The following is a 22,654-nucleotide window of genomic DNA, read 5'->3' as shown; positions in this document are numbered from 1 at the left end:
GAACCCTTCATGCGTTGAATGTACATGGTTGTTTAAAAAAATGGCGAATTTTTAAAATTAAAATAACAAATAAGTAAATAATTATTTAAAATAAATGAATAAATAATTAAAGTAAGGAAATAAATTATTAAAACAAATAAATGGGGAAAAAATTAGCAATCTTCTGCTGTTAGTAACAAGGTAAAACTCTTCATGGGTTGAAGGATCGTTAAATGAATTTATGAAAGATTTTCATAAGATTTAAATACATTATGTGCAAAACCAGAATATCTATTAGTAATCTTGTTTCAGCAGTTAGTAACAAGATAGAACCCTTCAAGTGTTGAACGTACAAGGTTGTTTTAAAAAATGGTGAATTTTTAAAATGAAAATAATAAATAAGTAATTAATTAACTAAAATAAATTAATAAATAATTAAAGTAAAAAAAATAAATAATTAAATCAATTAAATGAAAGAAATTTGCAACCTTCTGCTGTTAGTAACAAGGTAAAACTCTTCATGGGTTGAAGGATCGTTAAATGAATTTATGAAAGATTTTCATAAGATTTAAATACATTATGTGCAAAACCAGAATATCTATTAGTAATCTTGTTTCAGCAGTTAGTAACAAGATAGAACCCTTCAAGTGTTGAACGTACAAGGTTGTTTTAAAAAATGGTGAATTTTTAAAATGAAAATAATAAATAAGTAATTAATTAACTAAAATAAATTAATAAATAATTAAAGTAAAAAAAATAAATAATTAAATCAATTAAATGAAAGAAATTTGCAACCTTCTGCTGTTAGTAACAAGGTAAAACTCTTCATGGGTTGAAGGATCGTTAAATGAATTTATGAAAGATTTTCATAAGATTTAAATACATTATGTGCAAAACCAGAATATCTATTAGTAATCTTGTTTCAGCAGTTAGTAACAAGATAGAACCCTTCAAGTGTTGAACGTACAAGGTTGTTTTAAAAAATGGTGAATTTTTAAAATGAAAATAATAAATAAGTAATTAATTAACTAAAATAAATTAATAAATAATTAAAGTAAAAAAAATAAATAATTAAATCAATTAAATGAAAGAAATTTGCAACCTTCTGCTGTTAGTAACAAGGTAAAACTCTTCATGGGTTGAAGGATCGTTAAATGAATTTATGAAAGATTTTCATAAGATTTAAAACATTAAAGTATGTACAAAACCAGAATATTAGTGTTGTAAGTAAAATTTACCAAAAAATGATGTCGATGTGATTAATCGTATTCGACTTAACCTTAGATAAAAACTTAGATAACTACCGACAACAAAAATTAATAATCTCACAGCATAAAGTTTAAACACAGCACTACTTAATCATTCATTTTTTAACACAGCGATCATGGCGATAAACCAATCGCATGCTGTTAACTTAGTATTCTCATGTTACATCTTTCTTTAGTAATTTCTTTATTTTTCATCACCATGTTGGTTACGAAAAATGTTAGGAGCTTGTGCATTAATCGAGATCAACAGCTGATTCGCTTTTTTTTTTTTTTTTTTTTTTACTCTAATAAATTCAGATTTGGAAGATATATCTTTCAATAGCGATTTTAAACAGTAATACCTTTCTCTTGTGCTGAAAAAAATAATCAATAAATAAATAAGTTTATAAGTTTTTTTCTTTTTTTTTTCTGAAATAAGAAATTGGAAAGTATTTCATCTTGATAGTGTATTAATGAGGGTAAATAAAAAAAATGGAAGGTCACGTAGTCAAAGTTGCAGTTGAGTTTCTTTTTTAGTGCGAAAAAAAAATTAAGTAGCTATCAGATTACATCGGAAACTGCTCAGGGGCGATTAAAAGATACTATTTCAAGTTTGAAACTTGATAACTAACTCAAAAATAAAAATTTGCTCTGCTCCACGTTTGAGGCTATGAATAATTTACACACTTATTTATTTATAATTATTTTTTTTAAAAATAAATTCACTTCTAACTGGAAATGAATTCGAAAAAAACAATGTTCAATCATTGTGAACATACTTCACGTAAACCGATCGTAGCAATTTTGTTGAAGTTAGTATTCTAATTTTGTTCTTTAATATATATTGTTGCGTACTAATATTTTATTTTATCACTGATGGTGAGCAATCTATCCACAAAGCGGAAAGAGCTGCGCATTGACGTAGCTGAGATTTTGTCACCCGGGGCGAGATTTTTCAATCCAGCGACGTTTAACGACTCGATTTCCTGCTAGACATTTGTTTGGCAAAAAAACTTGATTCTTGACGTTTTTTTTAGTTTAGTTAACAAATTTTAAAAGAAATAAAAGTTTGCATTACAATTGCAACCAACTTCAACCAAGAGAAGAGTCTCCAAAAAAGAGAACGAGTCATTTAAGGCCGCTGGATGGCAAATTAGCGTTGCGGTCTTTCAATTTACCACCGTTGTACTTTAAAAATCACTTTTTTTAAAAACTTCTTAAAAAGAAATAAGTTTTTTGTCTGTCGTAAAGTTCACTTTAAGTAATCCGTTGATATATTTTTGGAATTTCTTAAAATTTTGTTACTAACGTTAGAAGGTCTATCCAAAAAGGATTTGAGGCATCGAGGATTTGTAATCTCAAACCCCGTTTAGAAGACAAATTGGCTTCTGGATCAAGCTTTGGGATTATTCTTGCAAAGGCAAGAATAATCCCAAGGTATGACTTTTTGATGGCACTCACCCGCATTTAAGCAACAAGAAAAGAAAAACAGTGAATAACTCACACGGTAAAGCCACCGACAAGGAGATTTTAACCCAGAATACGTCGATCAGGATGATATTTTACGTAACTCTGTAGTCAATGCGAACAAGGAACAGTATTCAAATCGCCCAACCGCAGTCGAGATTACGTACCTGGTCCCCTCATTGAGAAGCGAGCACTCTATCCCTAAAGATGCATAATATAAGCAAAATATAGGAGAAAAGACGGATACATTTTCATGTAATGATCAGATTTTCAACAATCCTGGGTTCCAGAAGCCCGCTAACCATATACTGAATAGTTATTTTATTTTTTATTTTATGACCGCCGTTGAACAGCCGACCCAATTTTTGGGTTTACGACTACTAATGTTCAACGCCGTAGCCTTGTAATTTTGAACCAATCCAGAAGACAAGGAAACTACTGGATCAGTACCCCCCAGAGGTTTTGATTTGTTATGGGAACATGGAGGACTTCGAGACTCGACAGATTTAATGCATCAGTCACCATTTACTACACTGGGAGGCTTCGACCGGCGGGGACCGAAACCACGAACTCTTGGACATGGGACCGGCACCCCACCGACCAGGCTATTCCGGCCTAGTAGCGACAATTTATCAGAATTATTGTTGCACCGCACCTGTGGACCGGCTACAAGGGGAGTATTAGTTAATTATATAGTTGATTGTGGCAGTAAATGGAAATCATTTGTCATAATTGGATGTTAATATGTCAAACCATCGTTACTTTGGTTAGGTAATGGGTTTGGTGTTTACCAATATCTTCTAGTGGTTCCATCATGGTGTTGTTCACCGCCTGTAAACTATTGAATTTGAAAAATTAGTATCATGAGAAACAAACTTATCTAATTTGGCTTACTGCCTTAGAACAAGATTAGAAACTTATGTTAGCGCAAATTGATTGCGTACCCTATGTTGGTGTTTTAGTTATTTAACATAATTAGGTCCATATTGTTTAGTTTGCACCTTGAGATAGTCACAGAGTGCTGCCGTTAGTGTTTGTTTATTACTAATTAGTCCTAACCTAAACTACGTGGTCCCACTAGACCTGAAAACTCAAATTTTCAATTAGGTAGTTTTAGTGGCCGGTAGACTTTAATAACTTAGTAGCCACTTTTTCCTCAAACATAATGAGTTGGTGACCGATATCGATAGATCCTTTATTTAATATTCAGTTTTTGCACACCTTTTTTTGCTAAGATTCAGTTATATTAAAAAATAATAATAATCTACGGCTATAAAAATTTAATTCAGCAAAAGAATAATATAAATATGCGACAAAATTTAGTTAAACATACTGACTATGAAGAACTTAACTTAAAAATATTGGGGGAGGAAAAATAATTTAATGTATACTTTACTTCTACTTTGAAATATGTGAATTGTTAATGAACTCTTTTTTCACATGAATCTTTCCACCAAAAATTGATGAATTTTGAAAGATCAACATTTTGAATGGAGACATTGGGCATTTTAGTGAAAATTCTGTTTTCCAAGCGTCTTTATACATTTATGTACTTTTATCCATAAATGTTTAAACGATTTTCCATAAAACCTTTTTCAAAAGTGGCCGGTTGTTTATTTAATTTAAGTCACCACTTTTTTTTTTTCTCACCACGTGGCTAGTGGTTTTTTTCAGTTATAGGTCCCACAATAACTTGGCCGATGCAATAAAATCACATGTTTTCTGTTATACATTTGTGTCATGTTTTAACCTATTTATAAAATAATATAGGTATTAAGTTATCTAATTTTAGACTAGAATATACGTATCTATATTCTTAATGTTTATTGACTTCGTTAAAACATTTTTCTACACGCATTAATCCATTTTTGCCAATCATCTTCTTAAAGCGATAGTTCTTTTTTTTTTTCTTTTTCAAAAAAGGAAAAAGTTGTAATGTGAATGCTTCACTGTCAGAATGTATTTTGCAGAAATAGAATACCTGTGATATATTCTTCTTAAACCGTCTGTCCGTCACTGTCGTAAACTTACAAACATAGTGATTACTCTTTGCAATCCTTCTTCGGAAACTACGAACTGTTGAATAAATTCAAAACATATAATTCTTTATTTGTTTAACAAAGTCTTCATTGCTCCAAATTATTTAGTAAGACCTAAAAGTTTAATAACTTTAGTTCGAATTGATTATCTTCACAACACTGCTTGAACACAACTATCATGAACTTAGGATAATGACTACTTATCTGCAATCCTTTTTTTGCAAACCACGAACTAATAAATTCAAAGCATAGTTTTATTTGATTAACTGCGTGCTCAATGATCTAGTTTGAACAAAAAATAAAATCGTTTTCACAATAATAATAAAATAAAAACCTTGATCTCTTCCATCTAGCTCGCCTTCCCACTTCATCTGACAAGTTAACCTATGCAAGTCATTCACGCCTCTCCACTGCCATAGCTGTACCGACGCCAATCACTTGCCATTTTGATGGATTCAAGCGAGGGGGGAATGGCGGCAAAAAACAATATTCAGATGCTTTTCTCGCTTTTTCGGCCCCTTCAGACCTCGTGTCTGTTTTCTGCCAAATACTTTTGATATTTTGTTCTGAGAAAATTAATACAACAACTTTGCTCCAAGAACTTTTTTAAATTTACCCTCTGCCAGGTATAAGCCGAGACTTCTAACCCGACTTAAGCCATGGATGTTATAAATCAAATGGAAGGTATTTCGAAAAGGTTAACAACTCCTTTAGTCATCACGAGGCAAAAATCAGAAAAGGCAAAATGGATGATCGAAAAATTCTTCACGATGGAACAGCGGGATATTACTCGTAATTAATTGTTATTTCGGGAGATGGTGTGAGCTGAAAATAACAGCTTATTACGTGTTATATGCATGCCGCTAAGTTTTATATGGGTTCTGATCTATGATTTGGCATAATAACGCTCTTATAAGAGAAGAAGAAATGTGAGATTTCACTGGCGTGAAACTCACGGATAAAATAAAACAATTTGTATCTCAGTGTAGAAAGTGTGAATGATTTTGAAAAGGGCTACTTAATTCATCCCGAAACCTGCGACGGTAACTAAAAAAAGAAAAAAAAATCAATTAATTTTGTGTGGCAAGGTTATATTTAGCCACAGATACAAAGGATTTAATTCAATTTTAACCCTTAATCTACAGATTTTCTTTTCTTCCTCTGATCATTTGTCAATTCACGTAACGGATTTATGACATTTAAGTTGATCTAAGTAGCTGTATAAATTTGAATCTAACTTGAGAAGCAGTTAAACTCCCTTCTTGTGGCACTTTTTTCAAGTTAGGCTAAGATGGCTATTATTCTAACCTGAATCATCTGTGTTTGAATCTAGCACAAACACATATATAAATAGCCGATTGGTCTCTGCGATCCGTCAAATGCTTTGTAGCGTGGAGATAGAATGTTCGAATCACACCGTAGTCTTGGCTGTATCTTTCTGATGTCTTTCTCGAATTTTTGCTACTTCAGCTTTTAATGCAGTTTAACTCCCTTCTTGTGGCACTTTTTTCAAGTTAGGCTAAGATGGCTATTATTCTGACGTGAATCATCTGTGTTTGAATCTAGCACAAACACATATATAAATAGCCGATTGGTCTCTGCGATCCGTCAAATGCTTTGTAGCGTGGAGATAGAATGTTCGAATCACACCGTAGTCTTGGCTGTATCTTTCTGATGTCTTTCTCGAATTTTTGCTACTTCAGCTTTTAATGCAGTTTAACTCCCTTCTTGTGGCACTTTTTTCAAGTTAGGCTAAGATGGCTATTATTCTGACGTGAATCATCTGTGTTTGAATCTAGCACAAACACATATATAAATAGCCGATTGGTCTCTGCGATCCGTCAAATGCTTTGTAGCGTGGAGATAGAATGTTCGAATCACACCGTAGTCTTGGCTGTATCTTTCTGATGTCTTTCTCGAATTTTTGCTACTTCAGCTTTTAATGCAGTTTAACTCCCTTCTTGTGGCACTTTTTTCAAGTTAGGCTAAGATGGCTATTATTCTGACGTGAATCATCTGTGTTTGAATCTAGCACAAACACATATATAAATAGCCGATTGGTCTCTGCGATCCGTCAAATGCTTTGTAGCGTGGAGATAGAATGTTCGAATCACACCGTAGTCTTGGCTGTATCTTTCTGATGTCTTTCTCGAATTTTTGCTACTTCAGCTTTTAATGCAGTTTAACTCCCTTCTTGTGGCACTTTTTTCAAGTTAGGCTAAGATGGCTATTATTCTGACGTGAATCATCTGTGTTTGAATCTAGCACAAACACATATATAAATAGCCGATTGGTCTCTGCGATCCGTCAAATGCTTTGTAGCGTGGAGATAGAATGTTCGAATCACACCGTAGTCTTGGCTGTATCTTTCTGATGTCTTTCTCGAATTTTTGCTACTTCAGCTTTTAATGCAGTTTAACTCCCTTCTTGTGGCACTTTTTTCAAGTTAGGCTAAGATGGCTATTATTCTGACGTGAATCATCTGTGTTTGAATCTAGCACAAACACATATATAAATAGCCGATTGGTCTCTGCGATCCGTCAAATGCTTTGTAGCGTGGAGATAGAATGTTCGAATCACGCCGTAGTCTTGGCTGTATCTTTCTGATGTCTTTCTCGAATTTTTGCTACTTCAGCTTTTAATGCAGTTTAACTCCCTTCTTGTGGCACTTTTTTCAAGTTAGGCTAAGATGGCTATTATTCTGACGTGAATCATCTGTGTTTGAATCTAGCACAAACACATATATAAATAGCCGATTGGTCTCTGCGATCCGCCAAATGCTTTGCAGCGTGGAGATAGAATGTTCGAATCACATCGTAGTCTTGGCTGTATCTTTCTGATGTCCTTCTCGAATTTTCGCTTCTTCAGTTTTTAAAGCACTGAGATGTAAAGCAGTGCCCTTCTTGTGGCACTTTTTTCGAGTTTAGCAAATCTGTAGAAAAGAAAGCCCGGAAACTTTGCTTCAGAATTGCTATTATTCGGTCCTGAATCATCTGTCTCTGAATCTAGCACAAACACACATATATATAAATGGCTGATTGGTCTCTGCGATCTGCAAGACGCTTTGTAGCATGGAGATAGTGTTCGAATTCTTGGATGTATTTTTCTGATGTCTTTCTCGAATTTTTGCTTTTTCAACTAATTTTAATTTCAATTTCTCTTTAACTTGATTGCAATGGGCGCACATATGTATGAGCAACTATGAATAAAGAATAAGTAAATAGTTTATTTTGAATTAATAAGATATTCACGTCTACTTATAAACTTTTGTTTTTAATTTTGCCAACATTTAAGAACATCACCGTTCGACTACCGGGTTTTATATATTTGTTATATAAGCGCAGATAGCCAAAATAATTGTTAATCAAATTTATAAAATCGAAAATAAAATTTTAAATCGTAAAATTTGTTACATCTTTAAATATTGCAATAAATCTAATACCAATCTAAACCAATAAATCTAAATATTACTTTAAATTTTGCAAATGGGAGATAGTTAACTTACAAGACAGTTTATAACAGTTTTAAAGAAACTTCTTAACGGTGGTTGTTAAAAACATTTCAGTTCATAATATTTCCCTTTTTTAAATGTAGGGCTATGTGACTTTAAAAATTTATTTGCTTCCTCTAAAGATATGGATGATAAGTAAAAATTCAAGTTATTTTTTAAAAATTCCGCTTTCGTCAAGAAGTGTAAAAACTCAAAAGTATTGATATAACCCAAAAACAATTCAATTAAATTGTTTCGTTTATTTTTCGCATGGTTTTTCTTCTAATAATATTTTTATTTATTTATTTATTTACGACTTCAATAAATGTCTCTATCATTACGTCTAAATTTCGTAACTCAATAAAAAATTTTAACGTTGAAATCATCGAGAAGGGAGCAGACGTATTTCTGACATCTGATGTCGTTTTTCATGTCTTTATAAAATTAACTCTCTTATCGAATTCCTTAAAATATAACATCTTTTTATGGCTGCTATCTACGTGATGATAGAGTTTAATGGCGAGTGCGCCAACTAAGAGATGTTTTATTGAGAAGGCAAAATACAAGTCTTGCATTTAATAATATTTTAATGCGTGTTTCTTATCCACTACCACTATATTATTATTTTTTTTAGTTTAAATTAACATTAATTTTCTTTCTTTTTGAGAATGCAATTTGAATTAATATAGAATACACTTCTCTGTTAACCCTTTACCGGAATACGACCCCATGTTTCTTTTTTGGAAAATGTATTTAAATCAATTGTTTTATTTTTCGAAATTTAATGTGGAAAAGCAAGGTATTCGCTTTCATTTAAAGCTGGGTTGGCAAGGTTTAGGACAGAGAGGATTAATCCACAGTTTAAACCCTGGTTTAAACCGTCCTGTCCAAAACCCCTTTGTCCAAAACTGTCTTAAACTGTCCAAAACCCTTTTACTCAAATTATGTCACAATTTTATCTGAACAATATTTAAGAGGTAAAATAAACATAGAACTAATAACATATTGATAATTAAATATACCAGAGAATATTTGTTTTTAAAAGTATAATGTTTTATTAATATTGTTTGACTCTTCAATTTAAACAATGGAAGATTAATCAGTAATCAAGCTCAATTGGTCCTCTCATTCAATAGTACATAACTGAAGTTTGGCCTTGCCATTCAGGTTAAAATATTAGGGACTAAGTGCCTGGTTCGTCATAAACAGGTTTATTTATCTATAGTACTATTCAAGAATACTTTTATTTCATTATGTTCAATTCTGATACATCACCATTGTCAGTAACTGAAACTGATGCTATGCCCTTCAAAACTGTTAATACATTTTTCAGTTATTTTGTATTTTCAATTTAAACTAATATATGTATATTTAAAAAACATTTTTTTTAAAAATGGATGTCTTTTTTATCATCCTGTGATGCAGAAATTATAACATTTTTTTAAAAAAATATTGTGAAAAATAAAAAAGGTTAATTTTTTGAACAAATTTAGTATTTTTTTTTAAGAAAAATTATTATTTTGTAATATTGCCATTTTTATCCTTATGCAAAAATATTATTTATCAGTATTAAAAGCATATTTTTATTTAAAGGATTAGTTATTCACTTTTGTTGTTCAATGAATTGTGGAGCTTCAAAAATTATAAACCTTTTCCTATTATATTATATTATTTTCTTTTAATAAGTTACAGTAAATTGTTTAAAAAATATCAAATATTTATTGATACATGTAATTATTATGTGTACAATGGTTACACCTATAGAATTTTTACCTTTCACCAAAGTTCAAGGTTTTGGACACTTTAAGACAGTTTAGGACAGTTTTACCCAGTTTAAGACAGTAAAACCCACGTGTCCTGTCCAAAACCAGTTTAGGACGTCCAAAACCCCAACCCTGATTTAAAGTTATAATAATAAAAATATTTATATTTTGATTTGAAATCACACGGCTACGATATTTTAAAATTAAAGAAGACGCTATATCGGGGGAGAAACTTTTCATGACAAATTTTATTGCCCTTCCATTGGTATTTTAAACTGTAAAACTTAGAGGGTAAGTACAAGTAAACCTATAGCAAACCATGAAGTTTCATAAGCTGTAAAAATGATTTCGAAACATCGAAATGATAACAAATTATGACTGGAATACTTCTTCGTTGCGTAATCCCGAGTAATTCTGCTATAATTTGTTTACATTTTGATACAAATTATGACAGAATTACTTCTCCATTGCGTAATTCTGTCCTTGTTTTGCATTTTGATGCAAATTATGGCAGGATTACTTCTCCATTGCGTAATCCTGTCCTTGTTTGCATTCTGATACAAATTATGACAGGATTACTTCTCCATAGCGTAATCCTGATTAATCCTGCTCTTGTTTGCATTTTGATACAAATTATGACAGGATTACTTCTCCATAGCGTAATCCTGCTCTTGTTTGCATTTTGATACAAATTATAGCAGAATTACTTCTCCATTGCGCAATCCTGCTGCAATTTGTATGCATTTTGATTATTATTATTTATCATATAAATACTTTTTACATTATTAAAAAGTGTTGCGTATTCGCAACTTTAATTCGGAATGGGTTGAAGTATTTAACTTTTTCTCTAGGCAGTCCTTTTAGCTCCTTTTTTTAAGGACAGTTCTTTTCTTTTTTGTTTGTTTGTTTTTCGTATTTTTTCTTCTTCAAAAATACATTAGAGAAACGGAACATTGTCCATGTCCTACCTACAACACCTAGGCTTTTTGTAAATATTTTTCTAAATCTAAATATTTTTTTTAAAAAAAATAATAAAAAGCAAATAAACTAAAAGCAAATAATAAGTGGGAAAAACAACTTTACCTTTGGGACTTTGAAATTACTTTTAAAAGTAATTAACGCAGAAATCTTAAAAATAATTCAAATTTCTTTTTAGTTTCTCTTAATTTTTTTTTTTCATGATGCTCTAGCTCAGTGGTTTTCAACTGGCGGCCCGCGAAGCTTTTTTTTGTGGCCCGCGAACTAAAATATATTAGTTGTCATTTTTTTGTGGACAATTTTGGTAAAAAATCTATATGAATTTAAAATACTTTTCTCGTTAATAAAAACCTAATTTCTTTGTTTCTGTGAAATTTGTCATACCAACGGTGCAAAAAAAAATTATTTCTCAGGTTTTGCATCCAAGAAAATATTTATTCAAATACAAAAATAATCGTATATGTTGCTCTTTCTTATTTAATTTTTTTTTGTATTTTGTGAATATAATTTAGCATGTGTGTATCAGAAATTTTCTCGAAGAAATTCTCAGAGTTAACTTTTTGAAACCACTCATTTTGGACGAAAATATTTACACACACATTTGTAAATTTTAAATGTAAATATCTATTCTCTGGTGGTTGCAGCAGACAAACCTCAATTTCGTCATTGAACATTTTGTGTGCTACTAGTATGTAAGTTTTAATAACAACCTTTTTAAAGTTTTATATCTTAACAAATAGATATCTGTTGCACATTATTTGTTTAATACATGGGTGCACATTAAAGTTATTGTAGCCCGAATTTTTTATATAAAATTAAATATTTTTATAACTCTCCTTCTTATTTTAATTTGTAATTCAATACTCTTGCTTTGTACAACTTGGTAAAAATCTGATTGTAATATTTAATGTTCCTTCAAACGTAAAAGAGTCCTACATAAAATTTTGATAAAGTTGCGGCCCGCCATTTGATTTGTGTTTTTAATTGTGGCCCTCGGCCTCATGTAAGTTGGAAACCCCTGCTCTAGCTCTAAAAATATTTCTTTTTTTTCTTTTTTTTTTTAATATGTCTGTGTCTCGTATTGCCTCTATATACAGTATTCTTTTTAAAGCGTTACTTTTTTTTAAATCATGATTACTTTTTTAAAAATATACATTCCATTAAAAAAAATATGAATTCTTTTTAAATACTTTAGATTCCTTTTTTTAATTAAAAACTTTTTGCTTGAATTTTTAAAATTTAAAAAGAAATGCTTGCTTAGTCATTAATCTAAAGTCACGTATTAATTTTTGGTAAATAAAAAGTTTTGACTGTTAGAAGTTTGTATGAAAAATTATTGGAAAAATCATCTTAAACTCCTTAAAAGCTGGAATCAAATGAATAATTTTACATTATGCATCATTTTAATAACGCTAAGAAGCATCTAGTATTCTTCTTTAAAATGTGTATTCTATTTAATAGTTACATTCCTTAAAATGCATCCCATAGAAATACCAAAAGAACACGTTTCTTAGAATTTCCCTCATCGGCCTAGATAATGACCTATATTTCATAAAAAACGAGTATTAAAAAATAAATTCGGATATTTATTGATGATTAGGTTCCATTTTAAAACAAACTTTCGAAGAGTCGGGTAAAATTTGATTATCGTATGAATCGAATATTTAACACTGGGTATCTTGATATTAAGAATTACGAAATTCCTCCCAGACATGAATCCATATTGAGAAAATTGAGACATTTAGTAAATGTAAAAGAGGCCCCACTCCCATTCACAGAACGCATCTGCAAAAACAAACCTCTGGCTGTTGGCGCAAGCAATTGGCGCCATTTTCGCCATTCGAGTAACCTTTCAGCCGGGAATTGGGAATCCTTTTTCAACATTCAGTTGATCCCCTGCCTTCGTACGTTGAATGTGTCCTTTGTAATTGTGATAGCGCATGCGTGTTATTAAGTGATAGCGTCTTTTATTTGACTTCGATCAAGTACTTTTGTGCGGTCTGGCTCAATGGATACGTCCACATCCAGGTAAGCCCCAAACACGTGGTTTTTTATTGGACGCGCGCTGCATTGTTAAGATTCACACCTGGACAGTTGCCAATAATTAATCCACTATTCTTTTCCTGCGATCGTCTGCCACACTATCCTACGCTTTGATTCTTTTTTTTCTTGTCTTGTCGTCTGCTGCTGATTATATTTACAAATTTTTAACGAGTCAATTATTACTCCGTCTAATTAACATTCAGAACACATTAGCGGGACCAAGGGTGTCAGAGAACAAACGTTTCAATCAAAATTATCTCTGGCGAATGTCATTAAATTTATAAGCCTGATGATTTTTGCGATGCCGGCAGTTGTGTTTACGCTTCATAGCGTGTTGCCTCATCATTAAAGGGGGGCGGTGGTTAGGAAAGCAGATGTTGTAAGCTGATTTGTATGTGTCAGACTCTGTTATTATGTAGAAATGAATCGTTTTTCTACGATTGTATTTCGTGTTGTTAACTTGTAATTCTTGCACTGACTGTCAATGATGTTCTTAATTGTCATTTGACAGATTCGTTTCTTATTCATATTTTAGTAATTTAAGTCTTGAGAGTGATTATTAACATAATCTTACACGTTCTTTTGGTTGAATCTTTTCAAATGAAACACTTCCGCGCAAATGTTCTTTACGCAATGTTTACAAAAAAATAAATATTGATACAAATATGAAACGTATACTCGCCAAAATAATTAAAATTCTTCAGATTTTCTTTCCTTTTCTCTTAACCTCTAATATAGTGTTTTCGCTGTCATCTTTCTCTCAAAAGTGGCGTTATTTGGCTTAAAAAGTACAGCAAAGTTTGAAGATATATCAAACCTACAGAGTTTCTACTTATCCATAAAGCGTAAAATGCTAGTAGAGGAATGTTTCATTTTTATCCTCCCTTAAAAATTTACATTCCTAAAAAATACTTTTTTTCTTTCTGATTATACATATAGATTTACTCAAGAAATTCATAACATGTAAATACATATTATAATTTCAATATGTATTGAAAGTTTTGGATAGCTTATTTCTTCTAAATAAAAGGAAGAAGTGAAATTGATTTTACTACCTTGTTAATCCATATCTTATAATATAAATGTAATACTCGTATCTTAAAAGTGATAATTTAGATATTAATTAAATATTCACCCATGGATCGGTTGGTGCTACCTTTTACTACAGGTGCCGAGATCTAGACAGTAGTTAGAATAATACTCACTTATTTTTGAACAAAAATTTAGAGAGCTTGGTTCACGCTGATCAATGCGCAACTCCAGCCCCAGTTAAAAGTATGGTTTATAATATATATCGTAATTTCAATTAGCATTTCCTAGTATAGATTTTATGTTATTGTGTAAGTTCAGATAAAAGGATTTTTTTTTCTTTCCTAAATAAACATAGCTGCCAAGAGTAGACTTATGAGTTGTTGAGTAAGAAAGTACTTGGTAAAAAGTTTCTCGACTGTTCGTAATTTCAAGGAGAAGATAGAATTCTCTAAAACTAAAACATACTGCCGTCGCGTTGAAACGTATCTACAAAGCTAATAAATTTTACATATTACATATGTTTGTATTATTGATGATTTATTCTTTGTGGATATTTCAGTTATTTTTTTTTCTTTAAAATTTTAAAAACCAAAACTTTACTGTAGTTCTAGAATGTTCAAATTATAAAAAAATATTCCGTAACTGCCGTACCATTTGGGAACTGTGCATCAATATTCACAATGAAATAAAATTATTTTTCATGAAATTAAGTCGACTCTGTAATTCAAATATAATTTGATGTAAATACATTTTTAAAACGGTGGACAGAGTTTTAGTAGTTATTTATTTACTCTTAAAGTAAACCAAACTGCAAGCAGTGCTACTTTCTTCTACAGTTATTTATGTTTACATCTTCTCACTAGGGAATATGTTCAATTAATTGCAATTTTTACCACGTTCTTTGTTTTTTATCATCCTTATATCAGAAATCTATTATTTTTTGTTATATTATGATACTAATAATTTTTAATAGAAAAATTATTAAGCCTTGTATTTACAATTTCATTAAAATGATCTCTGAACATTTTTTTGCCAATTTAGTTACAAATTTTTTTACTTTGTTTAGAGCTATTTTTCTTTTTTGTTTACTTTCAAGTCACTTAAAATTGCCATTGAAGCATTTTAATGATAAATCTTCCATAATTATTTCTTATCGCATCAACTCCATATAACTTTTTTTGTAAATTATGCTACTATTAAAAGGTCGAGAAAATAATTCATTCATGCTTTCGTATTTGTCAATTCAGTTTCAAAGTGAGATTTTGTATAATCGTTTGATGTGACAGCAAGTTTGTGGCCATTTGATTTAGAATGATTTTGACCATTATGATTAATAAGGCTTGGTAATTTCCCAGTGAAGGTTTTAAATGCTGGTCGAAGTTTGGTATCCATGAAATATTTATAAAATGAATGCTTTTTCTTCTTCTTATATTGTGTTAGAGAAACATAAGATAAGCATGCAGTGGCGTAGCGAGGGGTGGGCAAGGGGGGGCATCATGCCCCGGGCGCTACTCACAAAGGGGCGCCAAATGGTCCGCAAAACAAAAAATTTCTGGATAATTTTTTTTTTATTATAATTGATTTCTGGAAAATATATTTTAAATTAGTGCCAGTGTAATATAATAAATGTTAATTCATAAATATTATTCATAATATTTAATTCATATTATATTAAATTCATATTAAATATATTTCAATATTTAATTCACGTCCTTGTCATCGCGCTCTGCTTAGAATAAAAATGAAATGTTTTTAAATGTTGTATATAAGTTTAATGTCAGCATAAATTATATTGTTTATTTCACTATGTTATTACCTTTCAAGTTCAAAGCATTCTTGGTAAGTAATAAATCAAATAAGATTACTTACTACATCTATTCGACGATTCTATTATTAAGTGAATAGAGTATGAAAAAATTTGTTAACAGGAAAATTTGTTGTTCTCATATTTGTCACCACAAATGAATTCATTCATCTTCTGGCGTCCCGCAGAGGACTGATCGTTAAGACACGGTTCCCAGCAGATCACCGATGTCAAGCATCACTGGCTGCGGTCAGTGTGCGGGTGGGTGATCCACTTGGGTCAGTCTGCGCAGGCACCGAGGGTGTGCGGTATTGGTCCTCGTTAAACTGTGCTACCGTAAAGTGCTCGACTTCGCGTGCAGGTCGTTGGGCTACCGAAGCGGGGTGCCATCCCCTCCGCAGAGGATCAAAATTGTGATGGCATGTCTTCGGATCATCCTCAGGGATGTTTCCCAGACCGTCGCCAATAGCCCATTGTGCAGCTCTAGTGCGACGTAAATGAACTACAACAACAACATCATCTTCTGGCATCTACAGTTCGAAATCAACTAATAAACGATATCAAACGAAATAAATATTATGGACTTTTGTTTGATTCAACTCCTGATCTCTCTCATCGAGAACAAATGTCCCAAGTCGCTAGGCCGATGCTGATTTTATCAATAAGAAATTTTCCATCAAAGAATCTTTTTGAGTTTTATTGAAATACATGCTAAAGATGCAGCCTCGATCGAAAATACAATTTTCGAGAAATTAAATTACGATGAAATTTCATTAACAAACTGCAGATCACAATGTTGCGATAATGCTGCCATGATGGCAGGTCACACATCTGAAACGCGATGGAGCGCCACCGGAGCGGTTATCGTTATCATCTATGGGCTATAGAATATAAAAGAACTAATAGAAAAATTAGCAGAGCACACTACCACTACAAGTGACAACAGAAGTGAAGCTACAATTCTGTTGTAAAATATACTAACCTTTAGTTTTGTAACTTTAGTTCATTTCTGGTACGAAATCATAAGAAGGATTGATCGTGTGCAGCTCAGATTACAAGATCCTAGAATGAATTTTAGAGAAGTGTTCCATGATCTTGAATCATTAGCGACTGAAATTTGAGACGAGCTCTGTAAGGAGGCAATAGAAAAAGCAGTCTCTTTGTGAAAAATGGGATATGGATACAACAATACGTGCCTGGAGAATTGGCTATGATGGTCATTCAGCAGAAAGTGAAATTTCCCCGCGTTATGGAAGGAAAGCACTTTTGATCGTCTCCATCAAGAAATGTGTAAACGATTAAGTGACTTTAATTTCAAATTTGGATTTCTACAAGACGTTGAAAATTTATTAAACAAGGATAATGTTGATAACGACATTGAAAAAAAATTGTAAAAATCCGGGTGAATTTTATAATACAGATTTCAATGTAATAGAACTTTTTATCAAAATATATGACAGCAAAATGTTACTCCGCAGTTGAAAAGAAATTAAACCTAAAACTCCATTAGAATTTCTTACTTTTATAATCAATCTCGAAAGAAGATGTTTTTCCAAATCTGAGAGCGGCATTTCAAATACTCCTGACTATCTCAGTACCAATTGCTAGCTTTGAACGTTCATTCAGCAAATTAAAATTAATTTTGACAGATAGCCTAAGTGACCTAGCATTTCTTCATCAAAAACACGGAAAATTTAGACATAGTAATTAGTTTTATTAATGTATTATAATCATATGATTATTAAATATATGTATCTCCTTAGAGATAATAAATATTTAATTTTTTATTGTTTTAAACTGCGTGTTTCTAAAATATTTCTTTATAAATATGTAAAATAAATACGTACAGAACCCGTTATCCGGAAATCAGAAAACCGGAAAACCAAAAAACCGGAACGAAATTCGATAAATTTTCCCACCATTATAAAAACAAAAAAATTTTTTTCCTTATAAAATTTTAGGATTTGTCGTTCTTTTTTGAAAGATGTTTACCTTACCATCATTTTGGAAATAATCATTAGTGTATTGCTCCATCGTTTTTTCTTCTTTTTAAGATTATTTCCAAAAAAAAATTTTTTTTAGTTGTGTTTAACAATAAAAAAAAACGGCTTTTTGTAGCGATTCAGAAAACCGGAAAAATCAGTTATCCGGAATAGCGAAGGTCCCGATCGTTCCGGATAATCGGTTCCCTACTGTAATAGATATCTTTTGAACTAATTCTAGATGATCATATACATTTCAAAATCTAGTCTTGTTCTCTCAACTACATTTTTTGTCTCAAATTTAAAGCCTAGCTTGAGTCTATAACTTTATTTATTTTACTTTGTTTATTTATTTATTTGCGAGTATATTTACATATAATATTATATGGTTTTCGAATGGGAGGGGGGGGGGGCGCTAAAAGGGTATTGTACCCCGGGCGCGAGTTAAGCTCGCTACGCCACTGTAAGCATGTGATCTAATTTCGTCCATTCCGCAGTTGGAGTTGTGAAAGCTTTGTCCACACTTATGATTCATCAAAATGTATTTTATCTTAATTAATGAATAACTGCGTGGAACATTCATTTCTGCTGTCATGATTCACATAATAATATAATTGGGCTATTCTATACCCTGTGCAGGACGTGAGAACAAATGATAAAAACATTTTTAGATTTTACTCGCTCATATTTGATTTGATACACTAGACATAAAGTTATTTGAATAGTGTTTTTTAAGTGATATCAACTTATTTATTTTTTCTTCTGTTTTTTATTAAGTGGAATGTGGTGGAATTTAAGAAAGCTTGCTGATTCGTTAAGAACTGTGTATTCTGGATTTTTTATTAATATAAATCCGATGTTTTATTAGGTTGAAGATTAGTTTCTACTGCAAATTTTATTTAAATATGATGAAGATTGAGCAATTATTTTTAATTTTTCAAATAACAGTTTTGAATGAATATTTCAGAAGTAAATTGTTTTTATTTTGATTATGAAATCTTTTTTTCTTATAGTTTTTGATACCTACGTATTTGTGAATAACTGCCGTAAATATTTTAAGACTCTGTCTTAAACCTATTAAAACGAAAATTATTTTCTAAAACTACAGAATTAGCCTAAGCGAAGATATGACTTATTAAAAAGATACGATTCATTATTATAACAATTTTAAATTCTTCTTTATTTTTTTAATAATTAAAGTTAACTAGCAGTGCTATCAAGTTTTTCCAATTTGATGCGGGCATTTCCACCCTTGTTTGAATCACACTTTATTTTTCTTATAATTAAAGTTAACTAGCTGCGCTATCAAGTTTTTCCAATTTGGTACGGGAATTTTCCCACCGTTTGAATTACACGCATATATTCGTTGAACGCATTTAAAAACAGGATCACCATGAAAGGAGTTGAAATATTGTGATATATTTAAAATTCTATATTAATATTACACAGTAAGCAATGTTTAAGGCAAAGAGGTGAGATTAAATTCTTAGATATTTCGAATTGGACCCGAGTCAACTATTTAAATGTATTTTGAATAAACTAAATCGACTCAAATCTAGTTTAAATCGGTGAATTCGAGTAAACATTATCAAAATTTGTAGGATGTGTTATGATTCTACTTAACAACGGTAAAATGTTAGAAAAACAAAATAAAAGTGTACCACGCAGATTAATAGCATACTGTTAGCATTGTGTTTAGACAACAGTCAGACGTGGAAGAAATAATAAAACTGAACAAAAGTGCAGACAGTACAGAACTCAAGTATGGCTTAGTGTTACTAATGGAGTCATCAGTCTAAATAAACCGACTCAACTCAAATTTAGTTTTAATTCAGTGAATCGAGTAAACTTTCAGCGAAATATGTAAGCTGTGTTATGTTACTCAACAGCACTAAAACAAGAGAAAAACAAACTAAGAAAACTGAACGTAAGTACAGTACGCACATTTATAACATACAGTGAGTAATGTGCTAAAAGAAATGGGGTTAAATTCTGATGTGTTTTGAATCGTAACAGTATGAATAAACTGAATCGATTCAAAACAGCGAATACGAGTTATCGAAATTAGTAAGCAATTGATTAATTAGTCGTCATTAGTAGGTTACTATAGCAATACAATAAAAAAAGAAAAAAATTTTTTATATTTTTTTTTTTACTAATGAATTATAAACTTTAGAATCCAACTGCCTCCAGCTAAATTGTGAAAAAAATACGCCTAATAGTTTACTGAGAATAAATAGATAGCATCTCCGAAGATTACGATTTTCAAATTAGTTTATAACTCCTAAAGAGATACGGCAACAAAATAATTATACGGCGCAAATTCATCATATTGACATAAAATATTCTCAGGTGGAATACGAATGAAGCCTAATTTTTTTAAATTTATTCTTAATCACCTATCGTCTGAGCTTTAATTCGTAGAAATACTAACATTTTTAATGATAACTACACTAATCTGCCATCTCGTGTTAAGGAACTGCGTGCAGGAAGTGTAATAATCTTGTCTTTTTGCTGAAATCATTCCAAGGTTCAGAACAAGACGCTGTCATTCCCATCAAATCCATCATCCTTCATGTTCATTCACTTATCAAATATGATCTTATCAAACGATCGACCACTCGCGGTTAACAGTTATGGCAATAAACAAGGTCAAGTAATAAGAGTCAAATAGCCATAGCTAAATTCTGCTTAATTTTTTTTTAAATCTATTTTTTTATTTGAAATTTAATTCGATTAGTATTCGATTAGTATTGATTTGATTAGTTGTGTCTGATAAATGTAACAGGTTCCGAAAATTTTGTAGAAGTTGAAATATGCATGAGACTATTACCAAGATTCGTTCGCATCAACTGCTTTTCAGATTTGATATTTATATACATTATTAGAAAGGACCTCGCACTAATTCACTGCACAATTGGCTGAAAATTTAGTGTGTTGTAATTTAAAAATATTCTGATCAAAAGTTCTCATTTTGCACTAGTTGTAGTTTAAAAATATTCTGATCAAAAGATCTCATTTTGCACTAGTTGTAGTTAAAAAATATTCTGACCAAAAGTGCTCATTTTGCACTTGTTGTAGTTTAAAAATATTCTGATCAAAAGTTCTCATTGGCACTAAGTCCAAAAATAGATAGTTACCGAGATACGAAGCCTCTCGTAAATAGTAATTTTCAACTCTCCGAATTAGCATTAAAGAAGGGAAATTGACGAAATTAAATTTAAAACAATTTGTGTGAGATTATTTTACAACTAATTTAAAACATTTTTATGAGTTTATTTTAAAACTTTTACAGTTAAATTGGATAAATATATAATTGTTGTTAGCTTTTATTTTACGTTAAAAAAAAAAAAAAAGAAAAATCTGCGAGCACTGTTTCACAAGTCGATTTGCCTAAATTTAAATTGTTGATATAAGTCGATTAAGTTAGTAGATTTTTCATCTTTAATTCAATGAGTTAAAGTGACAATTATTAAGTAATTATCCCATTCGTCTGTTGTTACTCTTCACGTTTTTTTTTTCTTTCTCCCAGTGCGTTTAACACAATCTTAAAATTGTTAAACCATGGTTTTTACAAACCTGGAAAAATGAGGAAAATTTTTCAGGACTGCACTGTTTCACAAGTCGATTTGCCTAAATTTAAATTGTTGATATAAGTCGATTAAGTTAGTAGATTTTTCATCTTTAATTCAATGAGTTAATGTGACAATTATTAAGTAATTATCCCATTCGTCTGTTGTTACTCTTCACGTTTTTTTTTTCTTTCTCCCAGTGCGTTTAACACAATCTTAAAATTGTTAAACCATGGTTTTTACAAACCTGGAAAAATGAGGAAAATTTTTCAGGACTGGAAAAGTCAGGGGAATTTGGAATTTCAGGAAAAAATTCTTATTTTTTTTTGTCATCCGATTCCATCTTTTTGTGCATTATTCTAATATATTTTTAATGTATATGTAGATAAAAATGTATATGTATATATATTTAAAGTTTATTTGATAATTATTAATTTTTGTTATATCATAAAATGATGAAAATAACTTCTTGAATGGAAATAAATGATCTAGTTAAACATTAATTTAGCGTGTTGTATTTTTAAAGGCGTAACCCTGTTAGCGTCTGTGTAAGAAATATTAAGCATAAAATAAATAATTTGAATGATATATCTGTAATTTTTAGCATAAAATGAATTATCAAGTTATAATTATTAGTTAATTTCATTAGTTAATTTATAAGTTAATGTGTTTTTACAGTTAGAAAATTTTTTAAGAATTCTAGAAGGTGTAGATTTAATTAATACAAGATTATATCTGGATATTGTTAAGTTAGATCTTAAAAAGCTTTTTCATTATTATATTTTCAATCGAATGATTATCAGAATATAAAATCCCCCCCCACCCCCCAAAAAAAATTCTTTTAGGAACCCAATGATCATTTCACAATTTTTTTTTTTTATCCTTTACATAATAGTTAATCATAAAAACTGACTCTTCACAAAATATTTTATTGTAAAAGCTAACCCTTCATAATAGAAACGAGCCTTTCACTGAATATTTTACCGCGAAAACGGATCCTTTACGGAACTATTTTTTTGAAATTAAGGTTTCATGAAGAAGACATAATTTTTGTGTTTTTTTCCTCTTAAAATCAAGATCTTATATTCACAAATATCACAAAAAATCCTACTTAAAAAAAAAAAAAAAAGAGAGAAACGGAATTTTGATTAAAAAAATAAATAAACCTTGATTTGCCCCTGGGAACAACTGTTCAATGCGAAAATAAAATAAAAAAATCTTATTTTTTACCTTTTCCATAATTTTATATAAACGATCT

At 30.7% G+C, this 22,654-nt stretch overlaps 1 protein-coding gene across 2 annotated transcripts in view; it reads left to right on the top strand.

Moving 5' to 3' along the window:
* The first annotated feature begins 12,784 nt into the window (after positions 1-12,784).
* ci (transcriptional activator cubitus interruptus) overlaps positions 12,785-22,654 on the top strand; it is a 98,075-nt gene continuing 88,205 nt past the window's right edge. The window contains exon 1 of one of the 2 annotated variants that reach the window (XM_043045727.3): positions 12,785-12,991. The gene's annotated coding sequence lies outside the window, so the exon portion shown is untranslated. The remainder of the gene's footprint in view (positions 12,992-22,654) is intronic. The other variant, XM_016051048.5, reaches the window with a different exon arrangement.

The sequence above is a fragment of the Parasteatoda tepidariorum genome, chromosome 9, assembly GCF_982258835.1.
Source record: "Parasteatoda tepidariorum strain Cologne lab strain chromosome 9, Ptep-v5.0, whole genome shotgun sequence".
In the NCBI taxonomy this organism is placed as follows: Eukaryota; Metazoa; Arthropoda; class Arachnida; order Araneae; family Theridiidae; genus Parasteatoda; species Parasteatoda tepidariorum.
The sequence above is the reverse complement of the archived record's forward strand: the minus strand, read 5'-3'. Positions and strand labels throughout refer to the sequence as shown.